General features: G+C 36.2%; 1 non-coding gene across 1 annotated transcript; it reads right to left on the bottom strand.

Moving 5' to 3' along the window:
* Positions 1 to 8,506: 8,506 nt before the first annotated feature.
* Positions 8,507 to 8,641, bottom strand: LOC130020819 (U8 small nucleolar RNA). The gene has a single exon (XR_008792026.1). It is a non-coding gene; the product is annotated as a U8 small nucleolar RNA (small nucleolar RNA).
* Between the last annotated feature and the right edge of the window lie 16,891 nt (positions 8,642 to 25,532).

Raw genomic sequence — 25,532 nt, 5'->3', positions numbered from 1 at the left:
TTGTGTGATTACATAATTAAACCTTCTCATAAAATGAAAAAATTCTCCTCTTACCCACAGTTTCAGACTGTCTTTAGCATACAAACTACAGTTGCAATTAGAGTGATGTACAGCACAAGTACAAAATTATGCTTATTAGTGGATAAAAGATTCACATGTAGTATTTTATGTTGCTAAAATGAAAATTACATGAACTGGCTTTCATGGAACATAATAGAACTTTTGTCATGATTATATTTTAATGGTTTTAACTGAAAATGCTGCAGAATTGGTTTATCAATTCCATTATTCAATTCCTATGAAGCTCTTAAGGAATTTGTAGGAACTTACAATCCATGTAAAATAACTGGTATAATTTAGCACAGCAGTCCTCAAAAATAAAATATAAAATGAGATATGCATATGTATTATACAAAATAATTAACTTTATTTGGAAAATTATAAATCAGATAACTTATTCTCTGTTTATTATCACAAATTATGAAATAAACTTTCATCTAATTAAAATTTTAAGGAAAATTACTTTTGTGATAAGGAAGAAAGTGAGTCCAATTCTTAAAGTGTATTATATCTTTTTATTTATTTATTTATTTATTTATTTTGCTTTTTGGATCACAACCAGCCATGCACATGGGTTACTCCTGTCTTATGCATTCAGGAATTACTCTTGGTGATGCATAGGGGTTACTCCTGGCAGTGGTGAGGGGACCATATGGGATGCTGGGAATCGAACCCGGGTCGGCCACATGCAAGGCAATCACCCTACCAGCTGTGCTATGGCTTTCACACCAGTGTATTATACCTTAAAGCTATCATTTATGTAATAAAAGAAAAAACATCAAACATAAGTCTGAAATATTTGTATGTGAATTTCTACAGCAAATTGGTAGCCTCAGACAGAGTTTTGGCATTCAGTGATCTTCTTAACGTTTCCTGAATATGTGCACTTAGATTATTCAAATTAGGGAAATGTATTATTAGAGGGGTAAAAATTTGGTGCACGCATGCTCACGGAAGCACAAACATGACATGCTCATATTGTGATAAAGCAAGGTAAAAATATTCCTTTTACAATATGAATTCTTTAGTAGTTCTATTCAGTTTGAAGTTGTGGCAAGTAGTGCTCAGGAAATTTAGGGAAGGATCCCAAAGAATTAATCTGTCATCTGGGCCACTGGTTAGTACAAGGGCTAAGGATGTGATGCAGCTTGGAATCTGTGCTACTGGGAATAGGACTAGTGATCTCTGTGTGCTCAGGGTCCTTCAGGGTTACAGGCAGTGATGCTTCAGGGATGTACTAGATCTGCATCTGATCCTCACAATCTAACCAGGGTGGGGTAGAACCCATACACTATCTCTCCAGACCCATACTTTTTTTATTAAAAAAAGAAGCCTTTGCATAAATAGGATCCAGACCTATATCAGGAGGAGCAAGGTGAAAAGAACATTCTAATGTAATGTATTTTTTAATGTTAAAAAATAAAGTGAGATTTAAAGTTCTAGGAAGGAAAGCAATATTCTTTATTTCTCAGAAGCATCTGAGTCAATGGAAAGAAAAAAGGCATACTGCTCAGAATTGACTGGAAAAGCCATCAATTTCAGGAAGACAGGAAAAAATTGAATATATTTTAGAAAAGCAGTGGGAGTATTTGATAAAATTTTTATTCTATGCAAATTATAGTAACTGACAAAAATATGGGTGAAATTATTATATAGCAGACTGAGAATTCTTACTCTAAGCAAAGATTTGCTTATACCTTGTACTAATTTCCTAAGGTAATCATAACAAATTTCAAGAATTGTGTGACTTAAAATTATAAAGGTTCATTTTATGACAATTTCTGGGAAAAGTCTGAAACTATAATTTTAGCAGAATTATACTTTGAATGGTGTCTATGGGGTAAAAATTCCTTGTTGACTCTACTTTGCTTTTTAAGGTAATCACCAATTCTTGGTTATTTTGATTTCTGGAAGCATCATTCAGTTTCTACCTCTGTCTTCATTTGGTCTTCATATTGTCTTAATGTATCAGATTGTATGTCAAATTTCTCTTTTTAAAAACGTATTTGGGACTACCCTAGTGACTCATTTTAATATGATTGCATTTTAAAAGACTTATTTCCTTATGACATCAGATTCTCAGGTCCCCTAGATTAGGATTTCATTTATATTAGGAGAATAGGGAGATAATTCAACCTGTAAAGTGTACTCCATAAGAAATGTATGCACTGGTTAGGTTAGGTTCTAAAATTTGGGATGACAATAAAGAGATAAAGTACTGAGTTCCAAACTGGCATACTCTAACTTTTTCTAGAGTACATTGCTTCCTCAGTCTCATCACAGTATCACAAATCTCTCCATCTTTAAATAATAGTTCATCCCATAAATTTTTTTGGAATCAAATTGAAGCTGGGCTGGAGCAATAGTACAGTGGGTAGGGCGTTTGCCTTGCATGCAGCCAACATGGCCGACCCGAATTCGATTTCTCCACCCCTCTCGGAAAGCCCAGCATGCTACCGAGAGTATCTCGCCCGCACGGCAGAGCCTGGTAAGCTACCCAGGGCATATTCAATATGCCAAATACAGTAACAACAAGTCTCACAATGGAGACGTTACTGGTTCCCACTCGAGCAAGTCGATGAACAACGGGAGGACAGTGACAGTGACAGTTAAATTGAAGCTACCTTGAGAAATATATAAAATACCCAATTAATCAACATTAAAAAAGGAGCCTCTGTCTACTTTACAGAGCTAAGTCAGATGGACTACGTATGGATGAAACCAAAGACCTAATCCTTATGGCAAGTTTTCTGAAGAAAGAACCAAATTAAACTGCCCTCTTGTTTGCAAAAATGTCTTTCCAGATATGTATAAACTAGGTTCTTTATTGCCCCATTTTGAAATTTGGTTTTAGCGTTTGAATAATTGTTCAGCAATTTCCAAGTTAAACTGTTAAGTATAAATTGAAAGATGTTTAACTCACTCACAGAGACAATAAATAAGCTTAATATATTTTAAAACTTCAAAGAACAGCATAATCTTTTCTAAGAAATTTAAAGGCAATAATTATTCAAGTATTAACTAATTTCACAGTGCATCTAATAAATGACACAGTACTCTGTAACAATTGTACATTACTTTATGCTAAAAGTTACATTTAATATTTTTAAAAATTCTGTATCTAGTCAGCTAAAAATAATGACATAGAATCATGCTTTTAGAATGAATATTTACTGAAGATTTTTCATAAAGAATGACTCATTTTTTTCCAAGTAAAATATTTATAAACTGACTTATACCTAATGTCAGGAATATAATGCAGCTCCAAGTCTAGTATAAATGTGTATAATATAAAATTATGAGATCATTGGAAGTGCTTTTAGTTTTTTTTGCTTCATCTAAAATGTAAAAACATTAAGAATTAAGAAAATATATATAGTGTAGAGATCCCTGCACCAGTTGGCTGTCTTAATATCATCTTATAGTGAGGCGCAATTCTGACAATAATGAAAAAAATAATGATACATTATTATTATCCGAAGTTCATGCTTTTCTCAGACTTTCTTTGTTTTCACCTAAATTCTTTCTCAGGATCCTATCTGAAATACCACCTTTCATTTAGTTGTCTGATCATCTTTGTCTTCATTTTTCCTTAGGCAGCTCTAGACTGTGACAGTTTCTCAGATTTTTTTTGTTTTGATGACCTTGATCGTTTTGAAAACAACTTACCAGGTATATTTATAGGCACTTCCTTTGATCTGCTGCTATTTCACATATCCAGTCATTTCATTATCTATTATGATTGGATACTTTTTCAGTGGTCCTGATTTTAAAAGATCACTTAGATTGACTACTTCGCCTGGCACTCAAACCTTCCATTGCCACTGTTTTAAGAATATATATGCAAAGACATAATGCTATTAACTGAAATAGAGCAAACCTCGAGTCAGTGATAAAATGAGGATCCAACAGGCAAAAGGAAAGTAAAAACAACAACAACAAAAACTGTTGCACAAATCAATCAAATGGCTTCCAAACAATCACAGGTAGTGATCAGAACATGCAAATACAAATGGCCCAAGACTGTTTTCTTCAATAAATGGAAGTGTTGAGTTATTGAGTCTTTGGGGAACTAAACATCTACTTTCTACAGCTGATGGGGAAAAGTTCTGATCACGCGTGCCTTCATTATAGAAAATTTGTAGAATTTAGCAATTACACTTTTTGATGAGACTCGAGAAAAGCACTTGTAAACATCAGCCAGAAGAGAGATACAAAAATTTTGATGGCCGCACCATATCCACAGGAACAAACTAGAAAGACAAATATCCAAAACCACAAGGAACTGGAAACAAATCTTGAAGTGAACCAGTTCATATAAAACAGAATTTAATTCATACTGAATCACTGAATCTTTCATCAAACTTGACTGAGTTGAGTCCTCTCAGTTTGATGGCACACACCTACGTGGAAACTAGTGGGTACTGGGAAAATACTTAAATTGGGGATGATAGTAAGATGCTAAGGCAACTGTTTCCTACACTGCTGGTCCTGGTTTGATTCCCAGCACCCCCAAGAATGACCCTTAAGCAGAGTCAAGAGGAAGCCCTGAGAACTGCCTCAAGTAAAAAAAACAAACAAACAAAAAAAACTGCCTCAAGTCTTCTTACCCCAAACCAAAATTAACAGACAAAGCAAAAACAATTTAAAAAAGTAAGAAACTACATCCCAAATGGAGCCAGGAATATGCAGGAGAAAGCACAGCCAAGTATAAATTCCTCATTAAGCATTTTAAATGTGTAGTTTTCAGTCTTGTTTCTGTTTACCCACATACCTTTTGTATGATTCAGAAACTTTTCTTTGATCTAATTTTTTCTTAATCTGTTAGAAACTTTACATTCTACTCAATTTACTTGTGACCAATGGATGCAGTTCCATAAAAATATCTGAGTTCCACAGGTTTCTCATCATCAATATCTATAAAATTTTCAAAAATTGCCTGAGAATTTGAATACACTTTAGCACTTTATGAATTTCTTCATTCCATATATTTCAAGGCAATGCTGATATCTTTTGTAATTCTAATTCCACTGTCTCAAGATTATGCAATTCATGGGTGTCTTTCCTCACCAGTTCCTCTTGCACTTCATTTCTTTCTGTGGTGTTCTTTTTTTCCTAGCTATCCCTTCTGCGAAGGTCACAGTCTGATTTGCCAATAGGACAAAAACCCCTACTGCTATTTAAAGTTCAGAGGAAGCTCATGCTTCAGATTCAGGTTCACTCGGTTTCTGGATCCATTTCCAGAACTTTGCACTGGTCTTTTGCCCAGTCCTGTCTCTGTTAAAAGAATATTCTAAGATTCAGGTGATCTCTGCAAGCAGACGGATGATGCCCCACCATAAGTTCTGTATGTTTCAGGCGCTGCGTCTTGCAGAAAACTTCTGTTATGTTTTTTATCCACCTTCATCCAAGTACAAGCTTCTCACAGCCTGCTCAGCTTGTCTGTTTTCATTGCGGGATAATAGTTACGGATCTTGTTCTCCTCCAAATGTCTCTTCCTATTGGAAAATTCCTGGGTTAGAAAATGATGCTGGTTTGAGACGGTGCAACATTTCAGAACACCTCCTCAAGTCCGTGAAAAAGATGAGTGACTACTCCATTGCTTCCGTATTATTGGACACACTTTTTCTTTGTCATCTCCCATTATGCTTTCTTATTTTACTTTTGAAAAATGTTTGTGGGGGATTCTGGAGAGAGAGCAGAACAGGAAAGCACTGCTTTGCATGCAGCTGACCCAGGTTCAATACTGAGCATTCTGTATGATTCCTCCAAACACCCCCCAGAGTAATTCCTGTGTACAGAGCTAGTAGTAAACCCTGAGCATCTCCAAGAGTGGCCCCCAAACAAACAAACAACCAACAGAAAACCTAAAATATGTTGGGGGGAGTGGGGAATGGGATGGAGGTCACACATATCCGCAGGAAAAACACAGTGGTGGTACAATGCCCTAGATGGAAAATTTGTGTCATTTCAGATTCCTGCTACTCCCCTAGCTTCTGTAGAGATGTGTATTTGGGAACAACATTTGGAAGGGACTGGGGACTGAGAGTGACACTACACCAACAGGATTAGTGTCCATAAAGGGTTCTCAGGGCACAGCCTCGCACTTTCCAGTGAAGACAGTTAAAAAGTAGGTCCTAGCATAAACTCAGCAGGGCAAGTGATTTGCCACCCTGCTGCTGGGTCACTTCCAGGTCACTTGACCTTTCACAAAACAATTGTGAGAAATAAGTATGATATTTTATGACAGGCCCCTAAGTGCACTGACAAAAGAAATTTCTGGCTTTTTTTTTGGCAAAACTAAGGAACTGAATCCCTTCCCCTCCTTCATAAACCTCAAAAGAAGCGAAGGGTAATGGGAAAGAGAACTGTGCCCATTGGGACACAGAGCGCAGACTCGTGGGCTTGATCCTGACAATGCGCATATGTGTAGAAACATTAGAGTAAGTGGGGACACAAATGAGAACTGGTGGCCACGGAGTATATCCTAATGAAAAAAAGAAGTCTGGTACCCAGCACGGCAGTCAAATTTCTAAGTGGGCAAAGAATGCTGGGACAGAGCATATATTGGTGTTGGGGAACGTGTTCCTGAGGAACAGAGAAGATCTGGCCTGGAGTCAAAATTTTATTCAGGGATAGAATTTGAATGAATCTGGGGACCCAATGGGAGTCCAATATCAACCGGGACACCTCCTGGACTGTTCCAAAAAGTAGGACTTTGAAGAAGTTTTTTTGGAACCAAGGGAAGACCATGTGAACATCACAGTCATTTCCTCTCCTTCAGAATGGGTCTGGTCTCAGTGGGAAGAGGGGCAGATGGCCTATGCTGTCACCCCAGGGTGACCTTGCTCTGTATAGTGAGTTTATCCAGCAAGGGTACTCACCCTTTCTGGAGATAGGTTGCAGCAGAAAGCCAAGATGCCTCAGGGTCCCCATTTGGGCTGTCTTCTTGCCATGTAGAAGCCTTAGACCCTGGCCTTGGGAATGAATTCTGCAAAAGCTGCGGCCTCACTTCTCTGGAGTTACACATAGGCAAAAGGTTTCAAAGACTGGCCTGTCCTCACAGACAACATGCTGCCCTGGTCTTCCACTGCCACAGCTCAGGAGAGACACACCTAGAGGGACCATCTTGAGTGAGGGCCACAGAGCAAAGGCTACTCCATTGGAGCCTGATTTCCTTACTCTTGAATTCTTTATCCCTGGCTCTTGAATTCTGGAGATTTGGATCTGCTTCTCCAAGACAGTTAAGGAAGAGGGGCCTGGGAGATTGCAGTTTAGAGATGCTCTCAAGTCTCTCCTATGTCATGTCAGTTGTGGGCGGCTGGTTACTTCAAGAGCCCACAGGAAGCTGTTATTGTTCTTGTGTTGTCTGAGGGTTTCTCCAGGTACTGATCATCAAAACAGCCGGTGCATTATAGCTCAGCTAAATCATTGTTATTGTACGGAGGTTTGTAGAATGTAGGAGAGGGACAATGGTAGTCATTTTCTGATTGACTCAATTTTTTAGTTTCCCCTTGTTTGAGACTCTGGCTGACTTTTTAAGTGATTCTGTATATACTCTATATATTCTATATATACCCTCTAGACAGAGGGTATATTAAAAAATATAACATTTATATATTATATTAAAAAATGTAACATTAAAAAATAATCCTGTCCCCTCCTTACAGCTTTCACTATTTATTGATGCCTTCACGCCTGTTGATTATGGCATGTTTATTCCTCCTCTAAATGAGGAAGTCCAAGGGGTCAGAGATACAGAACAATTGTCTTTCTCAAGGTGAGATATCACTTCAGAATTGCACTCTACTCATAGTTCTTGTAGAGGTCTACATCATGGAGAAAAGTCTGAATATTTCAAAAGGATCTGCTTACTCCTCACTTCTGTGAGAAAATAGTGAATTCCTTAGAGGCAAAATACATAGAAATGTTCTCCCCATGAAAAAATTAATTGTTTATTATTTTTTGTTTAGTTAAATTTAGTAAATAAACCACAAAGATAGTTATTTATATCAGATGCTCATCTGTGTATGTATGCATGCATGTATGTGTGTGTGTGTGTGTGTCTGTGTTTGTATTTGCTCCTAGTTCAGTGCTTAGAGATAATTCTGGTGGTTCTCAGCAACTAAGCAACTATGTAGCACTGGGATTAAACCAAACAAGTATAATATAGTGTCATGCTTTGCACTTAGTTCTGAAAAAAATGTACATTGACTTTCCTTTAACCATCAAGATATAAACTATTCAAGATTCAAACTACCAAAAAGTAAACAGTAAATAATATTTTATATATATTTCTCAGAATGTAGTACTATATACATTATAACATTTATTCCAATTCCATTGTCTTCCATTTCAGTCATTGGGGATGTAGTTCCAATGTTTTCCAGAGCTCCTTTCTCTCTGTTGGGCAATATAGTTATCATATCAGTTTGATTTTTTTAACATCAGGCAGGAGCTATTAGGGTGTAGTGAGCCCTAGTCATACAGAGGAGTTAATCATGAATCATGCAAACTCAAGTCATCATGTTCTATCTGCCCTCAGAATAGAGGAGCAGGTAAGGATTATCCTACCTGATAAACAACATCATTTCAAGTTAAGTACCACCTTTTCCTTTCTCCAGAACACAGCTGTAAGGTTAGAGCTCCCAAAGTTTTATCTGTTGTCTCTGTATTCATAGTCTTTGAGATTACAATAACCAATGTGTCTTATGTTTCAGCTTTTCAGTGAAGTAAGTAGTTGCCTGGGAAATTACAAAAATCCATGAACTTAAATGAATCATTCCAGGTCCAAATCTCCCTTCATTTAAGAAATGTGGGTATTCAGTCTAAAGGAATAATTATATTCCACATACTTTGTCTTGTATGAAAGGCAATAATTTTTCTATGTGTAAAGTAAATTCTATTTTAACATTGGAGTGAAATGAGATATGTTGTGTATTAACATTGGTTAATATTAATTGTGGCAAAACATTTCATGTTTTTATTATAAGATAATAATAACAATGTTTTCACTCACCTAGCATTACCAAAAATAGATAAATTAATCTATAAAACAATCAATCAGTAGGATTTGGGCATGCAGTCATATTGCCAAGAATAAACACAGAAAGGAAGTTAGTATAATGTTTGAAATTATTTTATTCTAAATTTGCTTTCTTGTTGCTATTAGGTAATTTGAAAAAAAAATGTTTCTAATAATGCTAATTAAAGCAGTTAAAACAGACTCAGGATTTGTCTCTGGCATGCTTTATTAATTAGTTTTCTATATTAAACTAAATTTTCTGCTATAAAGTTTTACAACTGCATTTTTCATTACAAAACAAATCAAAGTTCTGTACTTTTTTTCTTCGGCACTGGGAGAACCTCACATGACTTAGTGCTTACTCCTGGCTGAGCAGACAGGGATAACTTCTGGTGGACTTGGGAAAAGGTATGGAGTGACAGTGATTAAACAAATGTTTGCCATGTTCAAATCAAGTGCCTTACCTGCTGTACCATCATTCTGGCCCTCTATTTCTTCTTGAAAGAATGATAGTCTGAGTATTTCACTAAATCAGGGTTGTTCTGAAGTAATCACTGTATGAAGTTTTTAACTTACAACATAGCACAGCAGGTAAGGCGTTTGCCTTCCATGAGGCCAACATGGCCGACCTGGGTTCGATTCCCCCTGTCCCTCTTGCACGTGGCCAACCCAGGTTCAAATCCTCTGCGCCCTCAGAGAGCCCAGCAAGCTACCGAGAGTATCCCGCCTGCACGGCAAAGCCTGGTAAGCTTCCCGTGACGTATTCAATATGCCAAAAACAGTAACAAGTCTCACAATTTGTTGTGAGACATTACTGGTGCCCACTCGAGCAAATTGATGAACAATGGGAGGACAGTGCTATAGTGCTATACTTCAAATATATTTCCAATTTTTATAACTATTATTTATTAAAAACTACATATCTCACTGATGTTAAAACAAATCTCATTCTATATTGGAAGATACATTTTAGTCAGATTCTCTGCATGTAGATTGATTTTATATAAATACATACATATTTCATCTAGACAATTTCAGGTAATTTCAAAACTGTGTGAGAAATAAATTACTTTATATATTTAGAGTGCTAAAATATTTAAATAAATTTATTTTTAAAATTATGGAAATTGTGTAGCAATATTTTATAAAAAAAAAGGCAATTTGTCAATCCATATCATATTTGACGCATCCCTGAACAGTTTTTATTTTAATTCTCCTAAGTATATATGCAAAAAAACTATTTATTAAGGGCAAAAATTGAGATTTTTTTTATGCTAAGAAATAGAATATCCATTACAATAAAACAGACTTTTCACCATTGTTGATTTCATAATTCACTTCAGTATAATTCCTACTTTCAAAAGAAATGTTAATTTGAAAGTATTTTAGAAAATAAAGAATTTCTTTTAATTAAAAAGTATATAATGAAAACAATATCATCACTAAAATCATTAAAAAATAGCTTGTAGGATTATGGTATTCTAAAATTTCTTTTCATGTATTCCATGCTCATATTCTATTTCATATCTCTTTTCAACCACAAATATTTATTGGTATATATAGCACCAGAATAATGACACAAAGTTGTGTCCAAAACACATAAAGAAAGGACCTCGTGGAAATTATATTCTAGTGGAACAACTGGGCATGAATACATAACCATAAGTGCAATGCTTTCTGCTAAATAAAATAAGATATAAAGTAGTTAGGTCTCTAGTTCCCAACAAAATAGTTTGCAGGTTTGACATCTTATACATTAAAATGAAGGATAGGGAGTTGGAAGCTTTAATATGCCCCCTTTTTTATTTTGAAAATTATATTCTCTTTTATACATCATAGGATTTTCTGAAAGTACTCCTCAATATTTTTTAGTCCTTTGTACTTGAAAACAGGATGCGTTTCCTGCGACTTGGCTATTTTAGTACGGAAATATACCTTTTGATAAGATATTGCTTGATTTTTGGAAGTATCTCAAGTATGCACTGACTCATATTTCTTGACTTTAACCCCCAAAATAGTACAGTTAAATTTATAAGCATAAAGGTTTTATTTTTTAAAAAAATGTTTATTTTCATCTGCATCATTCATTCATTCATTCATCATCCTGTTATTCGTCGATTGCCTCGAGCAGGCCCCAGTAACATCTTTTTCATCCTAGCCCTGAGATTATATTCAAGGCTCTTTAGGAGAATGAGACCCATCATTGTTACTGGTATTTGGCATATTTCGTACGCCACGGGGAGTTTGCCAGACTCTGCCCTGTGGGCAGGCTACATTCGATAGCCTGCAAGTTTGTCCAAAGTAGGAATGAGATAATAAGATGTCATAAAAAGATGTCCTGATAAAATGTCTGGGAGCTGGATTTTATAGTCTCTGAGTCTTGGCCATTGATGGGATTACACAGCGCCAGGGGACCAGGTGGTGGGTGTGACCCCCGCCTACTGGAATTTGGAGGATCAGGGTGGAGGATGCTCGACTCCAATCTGAGTAGGCTTGGAGATCTCGGCCCCGGAACCCGCGTGGCTTTGTCCCTCTGCCAGTACCTTCATGTGTGCAGAGAGTGGTCTCAGCATGGTGGTGGCTGGTCCTGGAGGTCTTCGGCTGCCGGAGCCCTGGTCGGGGCGGGGAGGAAAGCTCAACCCGTTCCCCTCCAAGGGACCCTGGCGAGGAACAGCCAGGCGCAGGGGCAGGAGACTGCACTGTTCTCGTCCGGGAGCTGGATTTATAGTCTCTGAGTCTTGGCCGTTGATGGGATTACACAGCGCCTGGGGGCCAGGTGGTGGGTGTGACCCCTGCCTACTGGAATTTGCATCATCTGCATCATAAAGCTTAAGTTGTATTACAGTTGAGAAAGGGGTCTCCTAATCAATCCTAAGTAGTGCTCAGTTTCCTGGGGCCCTTTCCCATGATATTCAGGTATGAGGGCCAGTGGTCTCACAACTAGGATCCGATGCTGCTCTGGCACCCTGGTATCATGATCCAGGTCCACTCCAACAGTGCTCAGGACCTCTAAGGACACAGGGAATCAGAGGCTGTCACCAGAGATTGAACCCAGAGCTAAACCAAGTATTAAATCCTTGAACCCTACAATTATTTTCAAAGTTAGCAGTTATCTATTATCTAGCAAGTCTCCATTTTTTGAGATAAGGATTATAAGTAAACATACAAATTCAACCTCAACAAGTATCTATATGTCATAAGATGTAGGATAACACTGTTTTGTCCTTCCTGCATAGCCTCGGGTAGTTTAGGTTTATTGGGTTGCTCCCATCACAGTGCTCCCATTCCTCTGTGTTTATTTGTAACTTCTTTCTTTGTGCTCTGTTGACTTGTAAGTATTGTTTTTCTCTTTTTCCTAAGTCCTTTGCATAGTGTATTCAGAGTAATGTGCTCTTTGTATGGACTCAAGAGGACAGTATATACTATGCTTTTGTAATGTGACTCTCAGTGTTATTTTCCTCCTGGGCATCTGTTCTCTCGACCTAAGCCTCAGCTGCCCTTTCATCGTAGAACCCCCAAATAGCAGGGTCCTGACAAGGGACTGGATGGAACCAGGGTAAGCTGTAAGCTATGTGCTACCCTGGCATCGAGATGGGCCTGGCGAAAGTGCCATAATGCTTAACTATAAGTTAAGAGCTTGGTCATGGACCAATGCTGTCATGATCCAAAAGGTAATAACTAGTTTCGGACCCTGCTAGTGTTAGGAAAAATTAATCTAGCCTGAGCTCTGTAATCTGAGTCTGTGGTAAGATGTTCTCAGGAGAGCTGCCCCACAAACCTCAGTGTATCTCTTACTGTGTCCATACAAAAATAACTAGTGTTAAGATGTTAATACAGTTATTGGACTGAGGAAAAGATAAAAACACCTTAGTAAGTATTTTTCCCTGGGGCAATCAGGAAGGGCTTTGAAATAGCTCTTAGGTGGTGTCTCCTTTGAACTTGGTGGGCCCTCAGGATGGGTTTTCTTAGACTGAGTGCAGTGTCAGCCCAGAGTGCTGGGGAGTTGGAGAGACAAGAGAGCTGGGGAAAGAGTGGGAGTGAGCAGGGCAGCAAGATAGAGTGCGGAGAGACTAGCAAAGGGAACAGAGAGAAGAATGTAGAAGAAAAATACAGGAGCAGGCACGTGGAGAGAAAGAGCCCAGGCTGCGGGATGGAATGAAGAGATGAGCAGGAGAGACAGGAGGAGTCGGGACTGAGAGGCAATGTGAGACTAGAATGGGAGATTCAGAGAGACTGGGGCGGGCGTGTGGGGAGAATGGAATAAACAGTATCTGATCAATCAACTGGCTTGGCCCTTGTTCTTCCTTCCTCTAACCATCGCCAACAGCGGTCCCTGTCCAGTCCATACACAGAGGCTTGAGGGCACTGGACAAGAGCGGTGAGAGAGAGTCGTCTAGAGAGCCTGCGAACACACACCCTTCAGTGTGCTTAATTCTTAAAGTAATTTACGAGATAGGTATTATGAGACTATGAGCATTGCAATACCATAACCCTACAAGCTATTTTTCAATGTTTTATTAGTGATGATACTATTTTCATTATATACTTTTTAATCAAAGGAAACTCTTTATTTTCTAAAATACTTTCGAATTGACATTTCTTTGGAAAGTAGTGACTATACTAAAGTGAATTGTGCAATCAACAATGATGAAAAACCTGTTTTACTACAATGGATTTTCTATTTCTTAACATAACATTTTTTATTTCTTAACCTGAACAAGTTTTCTATAACTCATAAGATACCTTTGAGTTATCTTAGTTTCAATATTTCAATATATTATGTGTAACTCATAACATACTTCAATATTTTTTTTAAGGATAAAATGCTCACTGACAATAAAGTAACAATTCTTGACTAACAATGTATAATTGATTCAGAAATGTTGACCCGTCAGGTAAGTTCCCAGGTGCTTGATGGTGCTATAGGGTCCACACAACAGACGTTATATCTGATAGGGCCCTTTGAATATAAGAGTAAACACAGATACTGAAAACTACCATGAAGTTGGTTCCCAGTTGTAGGATAACATCGGTTTGTCCTTTCTGCCTTGCTGCAGGGAGTCTTAAGTGTATTGGATTACTCCCATCACAGTGCTCTCATTCCTCTGTGTTTATTTGTAATCTCTTTCTTTGTGCTCTGTTAAGATACAAATATTGTTTTTCTCTTCTCGTTATGTCCTTTGCATAGTTAATTCAGAGCAATGTCCTTTTTGTAGAGGCACAGTAAGAGATACGTTGAGTTTGTAGGGTGGCTCTCTTTGGGGGATATCTCACCACAGACTCAGAAAACAGTGCTCAGGCCGGATTAATCATTCCTAACCCTAGTACGGTCTGAATCAGTTATTGCTTTTTGGATGATGACAGCATTTGTCCATGACCATGCTCTTAATTTATACTTAAACATTATGGCACTTTGGCCAGGCCCATTCCGGTGCCAGAGTAGCACATAGCTCATAGCTTGCCTGGGTCCATCCAGTCCCTCGTCGGAACCCTGCTTTGTGGGTGCTAGGAAGTAAGGGCAACTGAGGCTTAGTTCAAGTGAACAGATGCCCCTGAAGTAATATTATCAGGAGTCAATTAATTCCATGTTACAAAAGTATAATATTAACTATCTTATTGTGCGATACAAAAAGGACATTGCTGTGAATTAACTATGCAGAGGACTTAAGGAGAAGAGAAAAACAATATTTACAAGTCAACAGAGCACAAAGAAAGAAGTTACAAGTAAACACAGAGGAATGGGAGCACTGTGATGGGAGTAACCCAATAAACCTAATCTCCCTGTGACAAAGTGGAAAGGACAAACCAATATTATCATACACCCAGTTATCCAAGAAATAGATTTTTTTCATTCAGAAATAGGAATATCAGAGTTTTAAATACCGACATTCTTCAAGAAAACACAGTGTTATTTCTGAATACTACAAGGAAGTACAGTATGATCAGTATTTTTTATGCTTAATTCCATTATATTGAATGCCCTCCATATGTAGTGAATTTTTGAATGCTTCATTTTCTTCTAGAACATGTTCCTTCATGCTTTCAAGTAACAATATTCTGAAAATTAGTCTTGTGATTTGGTTTCGTTTGTCCAAAAGAGTCATATGACAACTTAAGGAAAACTTAGATTAATGGTTAATTAACTAAGATTTAATTAGTTAATTCTGGACCTATTCCTGGACAACCTTCCTTGCTTATGCTCCACCCCCAGGTTGCCTTATTTCCTTAAATCATTTAAAACGCTTGACCAGGGTAGATATATATTATCATTGTCACTGTCCTCCCGTTGTTCATCGATTTTCTCGAGCAGACCCAGTAACGTCTCCATCGTGAGACTTTGTTGTTACTGTGTTTGGCATATTGAATACGTCACGGGGAGCTTGCCAGGCTTTGCCCTGTGGGCAAAATACGCTCGGTAGCTTGCTGGGCTCTTCGAGAGGGCCGGGGGAATCAAACCCGGGCCGGCCATGTCGGCTGCGTCCAAGGCAAACGCCCTACCCGTTGTGCTATTGCTCCAGCCCCGAATATATTATATATCTCAAAAAGTAGTTGTTTTTGTCTTTGGCCTTTTATTCTTTGGTTTTAATTTGTTGCCACACCCAGCAGTGCTCCTGCAGGCGGGGGTTACTCCTAGCAGTGTGTGAGATTCTGGGAATTCATTCCAAGGTCCCAAATTCAAAAGCTTTTTATCTTTTTGGCTCCTAATTTGGTTTTAAATAAGAAGACCTTAGGTTGAGATAAAACATTTTATCGTTCTGTAGCTAGAAGGAGACAATAAAAAGAATCAAGCATGGGTTGTGATAGAATACAAAGCAATCAAATAATTGGGGTTATTTGTAGATTATAAAAGCATTAATTGGTCTGTAATTAGTACCATAATAGTCCATTCTGTCTCCTATTGTCATGTTTTGCTACTTGATTCAAAATGCTTGAGCATGAATATTGACTATAATGTATGTCTGTAGTACAGAATGTTGTTTTGCCACATAATAGAGATTCCAACTTGACCTTGGGTTCAGGGAAGTCTTTTGAGAGAAATAAAGATGATTTTGCATAGGATACAGAAAAGAGCGCTTGCAGTCACAGTAAAGTACAAAGATTCAGTGCAAAATAAAGGGACGCCCTCAAGCACAAGTGATCTTTTTCATTACAGTTTAATTGAGACATTTTGACATATAATATATTCATGCTTATCATGAATTATATGTGTGAAATAATTACAAGTGTCTTAGTGTCATATCTTAATCTCTTCCATAGTTTTGTTTTTCTCTGTACACGAAGTGAGAACATTTAAGAGCTTCAAGTATATAATAGAGTACTTTAATTATAGTCACAAAGTAATGGATCAGATTCTAAGGACTTACTCATCCTATAGATGGAAGTGTGCATTGTATGGTTATATATCCATATTTCCTCCCCATCCACACCCAACCTCAGTAAGTGGAACTCATCATTTAGCTAACTATTTCTATGACTTCAGCTTTTAGAACCCATGTATAAGTGACAACTGAGTTTTTGTCATTTTTTTCTGTCTGACTTAATTCACTTAGCATAATTTCCTCAAAGTTTACACATAATAAACAGAATATTTTCTGTTTAAAACAAAAAATTTAAAAATTTCTGTTTTTAAATAACAGAATATTCCATTTCATGGCATAATTTTGTTATTTCTGAGTATAACTAAATCTAAATATGTGTGTATACATACATACATATGCATACAGATATGTTAATCTTTTTTTCTAGTTAACTATATATACATATATATATTCCAATTCTTAATGTGACTTGAAATCGTATAGAACTTTTTCTTGTTTTCAAAGTTTAGGTGTAGTTAAACCAGCAAGTACCATGTTGAGGGTTTACATCAATTAGGTGTTTTGTTTCTGGCCCAAGTTCTCAAAAAAAGTTAATTAACTAATTAAATTTATTTTAGTGTTTGGTTTGGGGGCTATGCCCACTGGTGCTCAGAGATTTCTCTTTATTATGAATTCAGAGAACACTCCTGACAGGCTGAAGTACCATATGAAGTGCTAATATCAAAGTAGATTGGCCATGTGCAATGCAAGCATTCTACCTACTATGCTCGCTCTAGCCCAGCAAAACCAGTTTTATATGTGTATATGTCCATATATATATATAGACTCTAGATTTTATATGAGGACACTATGAATATAGATATATATCTAATCTATCTCTATATATGTGGACTCTAACTTTTATACTCCATATATATATACTTTAATACCCTCTCTCTTTATATATATATATATATATATATATATACATCAATGAACAATGGGAGAACCGTGATATATATATATATCACGGTCCTCCCATTAAAATAAATAAATCTGTATTTCTAAAGAAATAAATCTTTATGCATTTGAGCTACTAAAATTTTGAGAAAATACTAAAACTTAAATAATTTATAAATATAGTGATATATATATATGTATATATATCACTGTCATGGTCCTCCGATTGTTCATCGATTTGCTCGAGCGGGCCCAGTAACGTCTCCATCATGAGACTTGTTGTTACTATGTTTGGCATATCGAGTACGTCATGGGTAGCTTGCCAGGCTCTGCCGTGCGGGCGAGATACTCTCGGTAGCTTGCCAGGCTCTCCGAGAGGGGCAGAGGAATCGAACTCGGGTCAGCCATGTTGGCTGCGTGCAAGGCAAACGTCCTACCCGCTGTGCTATCGCGCCAACCCTATATATATATGTATCTTTATATATATATATAATATATATATATCTCCATAGTATCTTTATATAATGGTTAGAGTCTATATTTAGGTATATATGTTTCTACGTTTGTGTGTTTATGCATATGTAATTTCATAATTAAATAAAAATGCTCTACTAAATATAAATATCATGTATATTGCTATAAATTATTTAAATTTTAGTATTTTCTCAAAATTTTAGTAGCTCAAATGCATAAAGATTTATTTCTTGTTTATAATCGGATTGGGGCAGGAGATACTGTACAGCTGTTAGGCCACTAACCTTGCAAGTGGCTGATCCAGGTTTGATTACTGGCATCCTATATGGTCTCCTCAACCCTCCAGGAGAGAATCCTGAGTGTAAAAACAGGAATAAATTCTGAGTACAGCCGGGAGTGGCCAGAGAACAAAGCAAATGAAAAAATACTGGATTTTGTCCTGTTTTTTTTTTCCCCTCTTTAACTTAATTCATTGCAAGATAGGCTGTTAGAATAAACTCTGTAGACCATTTTCATTTATCAAAGAAGAAATATATCTGTGGAATTGATGCTACATGTCCCTTCCCCTGGTTACCCCTCTGTCCTGACCACTACCATGAAAACTATAAGTTTAATCCTATCTGTGTCAGGAGGCTGAAAGGCACTGGAATGTGGGTGAAAGTCTTAATATCACTAGTACCAGTGCTAAGTAATTTTATATTTTAAGAAGACAAGATTTTTTAAAGTGTATTAGAATAAACCAATCAAATGAGACAAATAGTAGTGGGGATAGAAATGATTATTGAAGAAACATTTTTCCTCTCTGAAAAGTTTTAAAATAGTTAATTTTTCTAATTTAGTCAAACAGAAAATTTGTATTTTAACTAGATATGTCTGAACTCTACATTTTATATGGACATATACACAGTAGTCATGTTTGAGCCCACAGCTTCTGCCCAGTAAAGCAGTGATTGTTTTTTCTCCCATTTCCTTCAAGTTATTAAGTTTGCATTATAAAGAAATGTCACATCACATTTTTATTGGAATTCTTATTGGAATTCCATATTCTTAACTGGAAAAAATGTTTCTCCTTGCCTCCCTCAAGATAATACTTCAATATCAACTTACGGATGTTATTAACTATGCTTAAAGTATTTTATCTTTCATTTTTCATGAATCAGTTATTTCCATCATTAACTATTAGATTCTGTCGATAGCCATCACCGCCAACTATCATCTTTTCTGATAATTTAGGATAAGTTTTATAGTCTGTTCTCATAATCACTTGCTTTCATGTATCTTCAATTTTTTAGTCCTTCTTTTACTTTGTTTCCCATTTAAATGCAATAAACAGCCTATTTTGAATTTATACCTATGTGGATAAATTTAATAGGAAGAAAATCAGCAATCACACTACTAGGTTTACCTTTTAAAATCTTAACTTGACCTTCATAGGCTCTTAAAATCATCTAGAGGGTGTGTCAGAGATAGTACATCAGAGAAGTTGTGTTACTTGCATGTGACTGACCCTGATCTAATCCACCACAAGGTCTATGGTCATTCAAGTACCTCTAGAAATAAGCTCTAAGCACCTCTGTGTGTTACTCCAGAAAAGAAAAAAAAAAGAGAGAGAGAAAAAACTACCTAGAGGTCTCTATTTATGTCACCACTGCCCTCCAGCATTACTTTACACCTTCTGTCATCTTCTAAAAAGCACATCTTTTTTTCACTCTCATTAATAACCTGTTTTCTTACTTTGTAGAGGAACTGAAGCAGTTCTAAAAACTTCACACTCTCCCCACAGCATGTAGACATTATCATAATCTGTGCATATACACTCCCTTTCTGTTAACACAGAACATCTCAATGCTCATTTTTCAAGCCAATTCTTACTTGCTAATTAGATATCATCCCTATCATCCACTTGGTCCTTTAATTATACACTGCACCATTATCATCAGCATATAAACGTACTGCTCTTTCCCCAGTCTAAAAAACAAAACAAAACCATTAAAAGCAAGCACTACCAAAATATATATATATATATATATATATATATATATATTCCTAATATAATTCTATCTTCGAGTGTAAATTATAGACTCTGTTTTGCAGAAAATGCTTTACAAATAGTCTTTGCATTTTCTCCTAAGCCCACACCATGCCATGGGTTTCTTGTCCTTATCACTCAGCCAAATTGATCTTGTCACATTCATCAATAAACTCCAGATTGCCATCCCCAATACCCATTTTCCTATTCAAAAAATTTGGCGTATAAAATAGTAAGTGGCATACTTAATAACAAATTTACCGTTATAATGTTTTACTTGTATTCCAAATTACTACATGCTCTTAGATTTTTTTCTTCCTTATGGCTAAAAGGTCAAAATGTTCATTGTTTTATCACTTATTTAACAATGAAGGGACACAGGACTCAGCCCTTTATTATTTTTTACTTTTTGGCTAAGAATAAATTTTGTCATTTTATTTTAAATTTTTTATAAATATTTTTATTTAGGCACCATGATTTACAATTTTTTCCATATGAGATTTTCAGGCATCCAATATTCCAAGACAAATCACATTGCTATTGTAAACTTCTCTCCACCAATGTCCCTGGCTCCTTTCCCCCACCCATAATTTCTTGCTTTCTTAATAGTCACATTTTAAGAATATTATAGTTTGGGGCCTATGCTTCAGTATTGTTGGTTATAACAACCTTCTAAAGGAAATGACTTTTAAATTAGCTCTTTATTTCTCATGCATTAAAGAGATATATTCAACTAATTGCATAGCATATTGTGCAATCAAAAATATGTGCATCTATGATATATATGTATATATCAAATATTAGACCATCAAAATAAGTCAAAATTGTGAAGAAAGCAGTAGGTTATTTGGTATCTTAGAGATGACAGGCAAACATGCAGAGTATGAAACCAAACTAAGCTTGCCAAATGGCTATTGGGTCTATAGTATTAACAGATAGTCAGCTAACACAATTGTTTTGAATATTTATGGTTGATGGTGACTCAATTGAGAAGTAGATAATGGATTTGTCACTCATGTTCTCTCTGTAGCACTATCCTCCGTTTTCTCATGGATTTGTCGAGCTGGCACCAGTAACGTCTTCATTGTGAGACTTGTTGTTACTGTTTTTTGCATATCCATTATGCCACGGGGAGTTGCCAAGCTCTGCCATGAGGTCAGTATGCTCTCAGTAGCTTGCTGGGCTCTCCAAGAGGGATGGAGGAATCTAACCCAGTTCGGCCGTGTGCAAGGCAAATGCCCTACCCAGTGTGCTATTGCACCAGGACATGTTCTCTCTACCATTGCTAAAACCCACAATTGTGTGCCAAGAAATTTAGATTGTACTTAAATGAGTAAATCCTTTTTGTCTCTCTATTTTAAAAATATAAGGATGTATATGTGTTTAATGAATATACATAACTAAATAATGTATCAATCTTGATATGTACAAAATCAACCCTTATATCACACCAAGTCTTTTTTTCACCCCCCTTTTTTGTTGGGGTGGAATAGAAAGGTTTTTTGAAAAATAGAAGGGAAATTAAAGAAACTTCCCAGTTGGAAAGGAACTGAGTATCATTCTAAGTTCAAGCCTATTTCATTTTCATTTTTATCATCTCAATGCATAGTAACTAAAGTTATCCATAAGTCAAACAATAACCATGGACTTATTCTTGATTCTTTCTCTTATATCTCTACATATTTTAAGGAAATTTACCGCACTAAATTTCTAGTTAATATATATCTCAGATCAGATTATTCTCACTTCCACTGCTATTCTTAGTATTATAATCATTTATCTCTTGAATTATTTTAGCTCTTTCTTTATGTTACTTCTTTGCTAAAAAACCTCTAAAGCTTTCCATTTTTCTTAGAATAAAATAAAACCTCACTGAAATGTCCCTTACCATCTCTCCAAAACGTGCTTTCTTGTCCATCTCTCTGATATATCCAACTCTATTCACTATACTGAGTACTAGTGCTTATCTTTTGATTATTCTTGTGCTTCCTGTTTTCTTTGTGACTGTTTTAAGCTCTGCATGGTTAACTCATTTACATATGTAATGCTCAAATGCCACCTTGATAATGAGTTCTGTCTTGATCACTTTATTTAAAATTCCAAAAGTGCTTCCTGATTTAGTAGCCACTGCCTTTCTCTCTAATATACTGGCTAGAAAATAGTTAACAGCAAGGAATGCTCCTATTTTTTTTTTTTTTGAGTATTGGTTAATACTTATCCTTGGCTTAAAAGAAATGTTGATTTTGAGGGGATGGAGAAATGGCACAGTGGGTAGGGCATTTGCCTTGCACGCAGCCTGCCCTGGGTTTGATTCACATCATCGCATATGGTCCCCTAAGTACCACCAGGAGTAATTCCTGAGTGCAGAGCCAGGAGTAATCCTTGTGCATCACCAAGTGTGATCCAAAAAAGAAAAAAATGTTGATTTTTGAGACTTTTACAGTAATTTTGTTAACTGGTAAGGATGACTTCCTATATTAATACTATATGAGTAAACAACATGGTTTATGCAGAAGATCTTCTTTTTCTGATAGTTCAGATTCCAGGTACATTCTAGATAGGGTATGCTTATATGAGCATCCCTTCCCCAGACAGAAACACTGGGCACTGAGTTTTTAATGAGTTCCCATATGGTTGGCTGTATTTCACACATATTGTGATAAATTGCTGCTGAGGGAGTTATGTCCTGTATGACTCAATTGGGAGAGTGCTCTAATATTTTTTTCTGGTTTCTGTAAACTTTTCTTTGTACCTCTTTGCTTCACTTTTATATAGTTTTACTATAAGAAATCATGGACATGATTCCACCTATATGGGGAGCTCAATGTGTTCTATAAACCATCAATCTTGAAGTAGTCTTGAAATCTCCATATATATACCTGAAGCTCCTCGGCAGAGCCTGGCAAGCTCCCCGTGACGTATTCGATATGCCAAACACAGTAACAACAAAGTCTCCAACGGAGACGTTACTGGGCCCGCTCGAGCAAATCGATGATCAATGGGAGGGCCTTTACTTACTTTACTTTTACAGATACACATGTGTATATACAATGTGCTATATATATATATATATATATATATATATATATATATCCCTTGTATATAGTACCTAGCATCTTAAGCATTGTAGGGATCTTAAAAGAAATTGTGTACATAAAATAGTATCAGTAAATGCTTCATATGTACAACTATTTTATGTACTTTTATAGTTGGGGTTGTGTAAATCTTTCTTGAACAATAAAGTAGCCATAAGTGAAAAAATCCTAAGAAGCCTTAGTTCTATTATTTATATTTGTATTGATACAAAATATTTATACATACACATAAAAATAATGTTTTACCACTATCTCTTATGATGACAATGATTTAAGGGGTATTGTTTACAACTTTATTTTATAAATTTTCCTTCTTTCTTTCACTTTGTTGTTAATGCAATGACTTGACATCCCATATTTTGATTTGTTGTTCACGAGGAACTGAGCACCAGATTGGGGTGCATGTGTAGCTGACCAAAACGTACCTCAGAGTTCACACTCTAATCATGGTGTTAGCACACATTTTGGCTTTAGTTCTTGCTGTGGGTAGTCATGGTGCCCACACATACATGCCTTCCTGGAGCCATACTTTCTGATCATAGTGTTTTACATCCTTTAGTTGAAGTGTCAGCTGGGTGTCACACACCAGATTTGAGTTCACACACATCAGACAGCAGTGTGATTGTACATTGTTGAAGAACCAGGGATTTCAGACAGTAGAGTTGCTGGAGTTGGCTTGAAACATGAGCAGCAACAAGGCTTAAACTCTGGGTAGATAATGGCTCTAAATCACTAAACTATTTCTAGGGCCCAAAGGTGAGAGTTTTTTATTAATTATATTTCCCAAAACATTTTGGGTGTCAAAAACTCCTCTTATATAGAAAATATACTTTGTATTTATTAAATGAATAAATAAGAGCAAATCCTAAATTAATTCTTGTGAATAACAACATGAAAAATTAATGAATCACATATAAATTTACATAATGAATGTTTGCAAAACGAAATTAGAGCACATTCTATGGTGAAAAGTTCATGTGAAAGTGTGAATTTTTCCATACAGATATGAATGCTTAAAAAATGTCTAATCAAAATTCAAGGTTATATTTTACATATTTAAACTAAGTTAATTTAACAGAAAGGAAATTAACTTATTTGGTATATTCCATATTTTCCTGTCTATCTCATCTTTCCTTTTCACTCTGAGTATGTTTATTCACTTATGTCTTCTATACATAAATGTAAAATGTCTAGGCACATTAAATTCTGTACCTTATCTTCTTCTTCCAATTTATATGCTTATGCAAAAGCATACAATTCCTATGCAAAACAACTCCACACAAAGAAGAACTTTTATTTCTTCCTTTTTTCCCCTAACTCAATCTCAGAAATGAGAACACTGGGTGCATTGTTTATATCTTAAGTCCACAGAAATGTGAAGATAAGAGATGTCTCTGTACAGACTAGGAACACTCCAGAAATAATAATCCAGAAAATAATTGAGAAAATTCAAATAAGATGTATTATGATGTAATAAAACATCAGTAACTCAGAAAAAATTTAATATGGAGAATAATTAACTATTTCAGTCAGAAAAGTTAACTGTGATTTCATAGACTACAATTAGTCAGCAGGTATCCACCCACTGGGTACCAGCATATCTTGGAAGAAAGATACTGTAAGGTCTGTAAGACAGTCATTTCCTTGAGAAAGATCTCAAAAAAACTTTTTTTCTTTGGAATATTGCATGAATCTGTCAACAAGGCATTAACAAATAAAGTAGGATTCCACTTTCTGAGGTGGAAGCCAAACTTCCAGATATGCATATGATTGGTAAGAAAGTTATCCCTTGTCATAAAAACTGCCAGTGGCACAGAATCAGTATTGGTCAACTTTGGAAAGAAGACAGAAAAAAAATCCCACTAGAATCAGAAAAAGAAGCCCTTTCTGCTTTCAATGTTCCTTCTGCACTACCTAATAAAATAGTTTAACATTATGTAAAGGAGATATGTTAACAGACTTAGGTTCAACATATACAAGTCAGGATAATGGTGTATCCATGAACATCTGAAAGTCAAGAGATTGATCACTGGTTCATATGTTCAGATCCCACCTTGAATAAGAGTTCTTAGAGAATTTTATGACTTCATTTTTCTTGGTGGCTGCATAGAATTATATTGTGCAGTGTAAACCAGGCCAAAGGACAGAGGGAGGCAGGGGCAGAGAGAAAGAGAGAGAGAGACAGAGACAGAGACAGAGACAGAGACAGAGACAGAAATGAAGAAGAGATGGAAGAAGAAGAAGAAGAAGAAGAAGAAGAAGAAGAAGAAGAAGAAGAAGAAGAAGAAGAAGAAGAAGAAGAAGAAGAAGAAGAAGAAGAAGAAGAAGAAGAAGATCAACAACAACAAACAACAAGAGGAAGAACAAGATGAAGAAGACGAAAGAAAGAAGAAGAAAACTGACTGTATAAAGACAGATTGGGGAAGGGAGGGAAACTGGGTACATTGTTATGTGGTGGGAAATGTGCACAGGTGAAAGAGTGGGTTTTGGAGCATTGTATGATTGAAACCCAAACAAGATCAACTTTATACATTACTTAGGAGACAGATAATATTAGCTTACAAATAAGTAAACAAAAACTGAGTATCATT

Source organism: Sorex fumeus, unplaced genomic scaffold (genome assembly GCF_029834395.1).
Source record: "Sorex fumeus unplaced genomic scaffold, SorFum_2.1 ptg000013l, whole genome shotgun sequence".
Taxonomy (NCBI): domain Eukaryota; kingdom Metazoa; phylum Chordata; class Mammalia; order Eulipotyphla; family Soricidae; genus Sorex; species Sorex fumeus.
The sequence above is the reverse complement of the archived record's forward strand: the minus strand, read 5'-3'. Positions and strand labels throughout refer to the sequence as shown.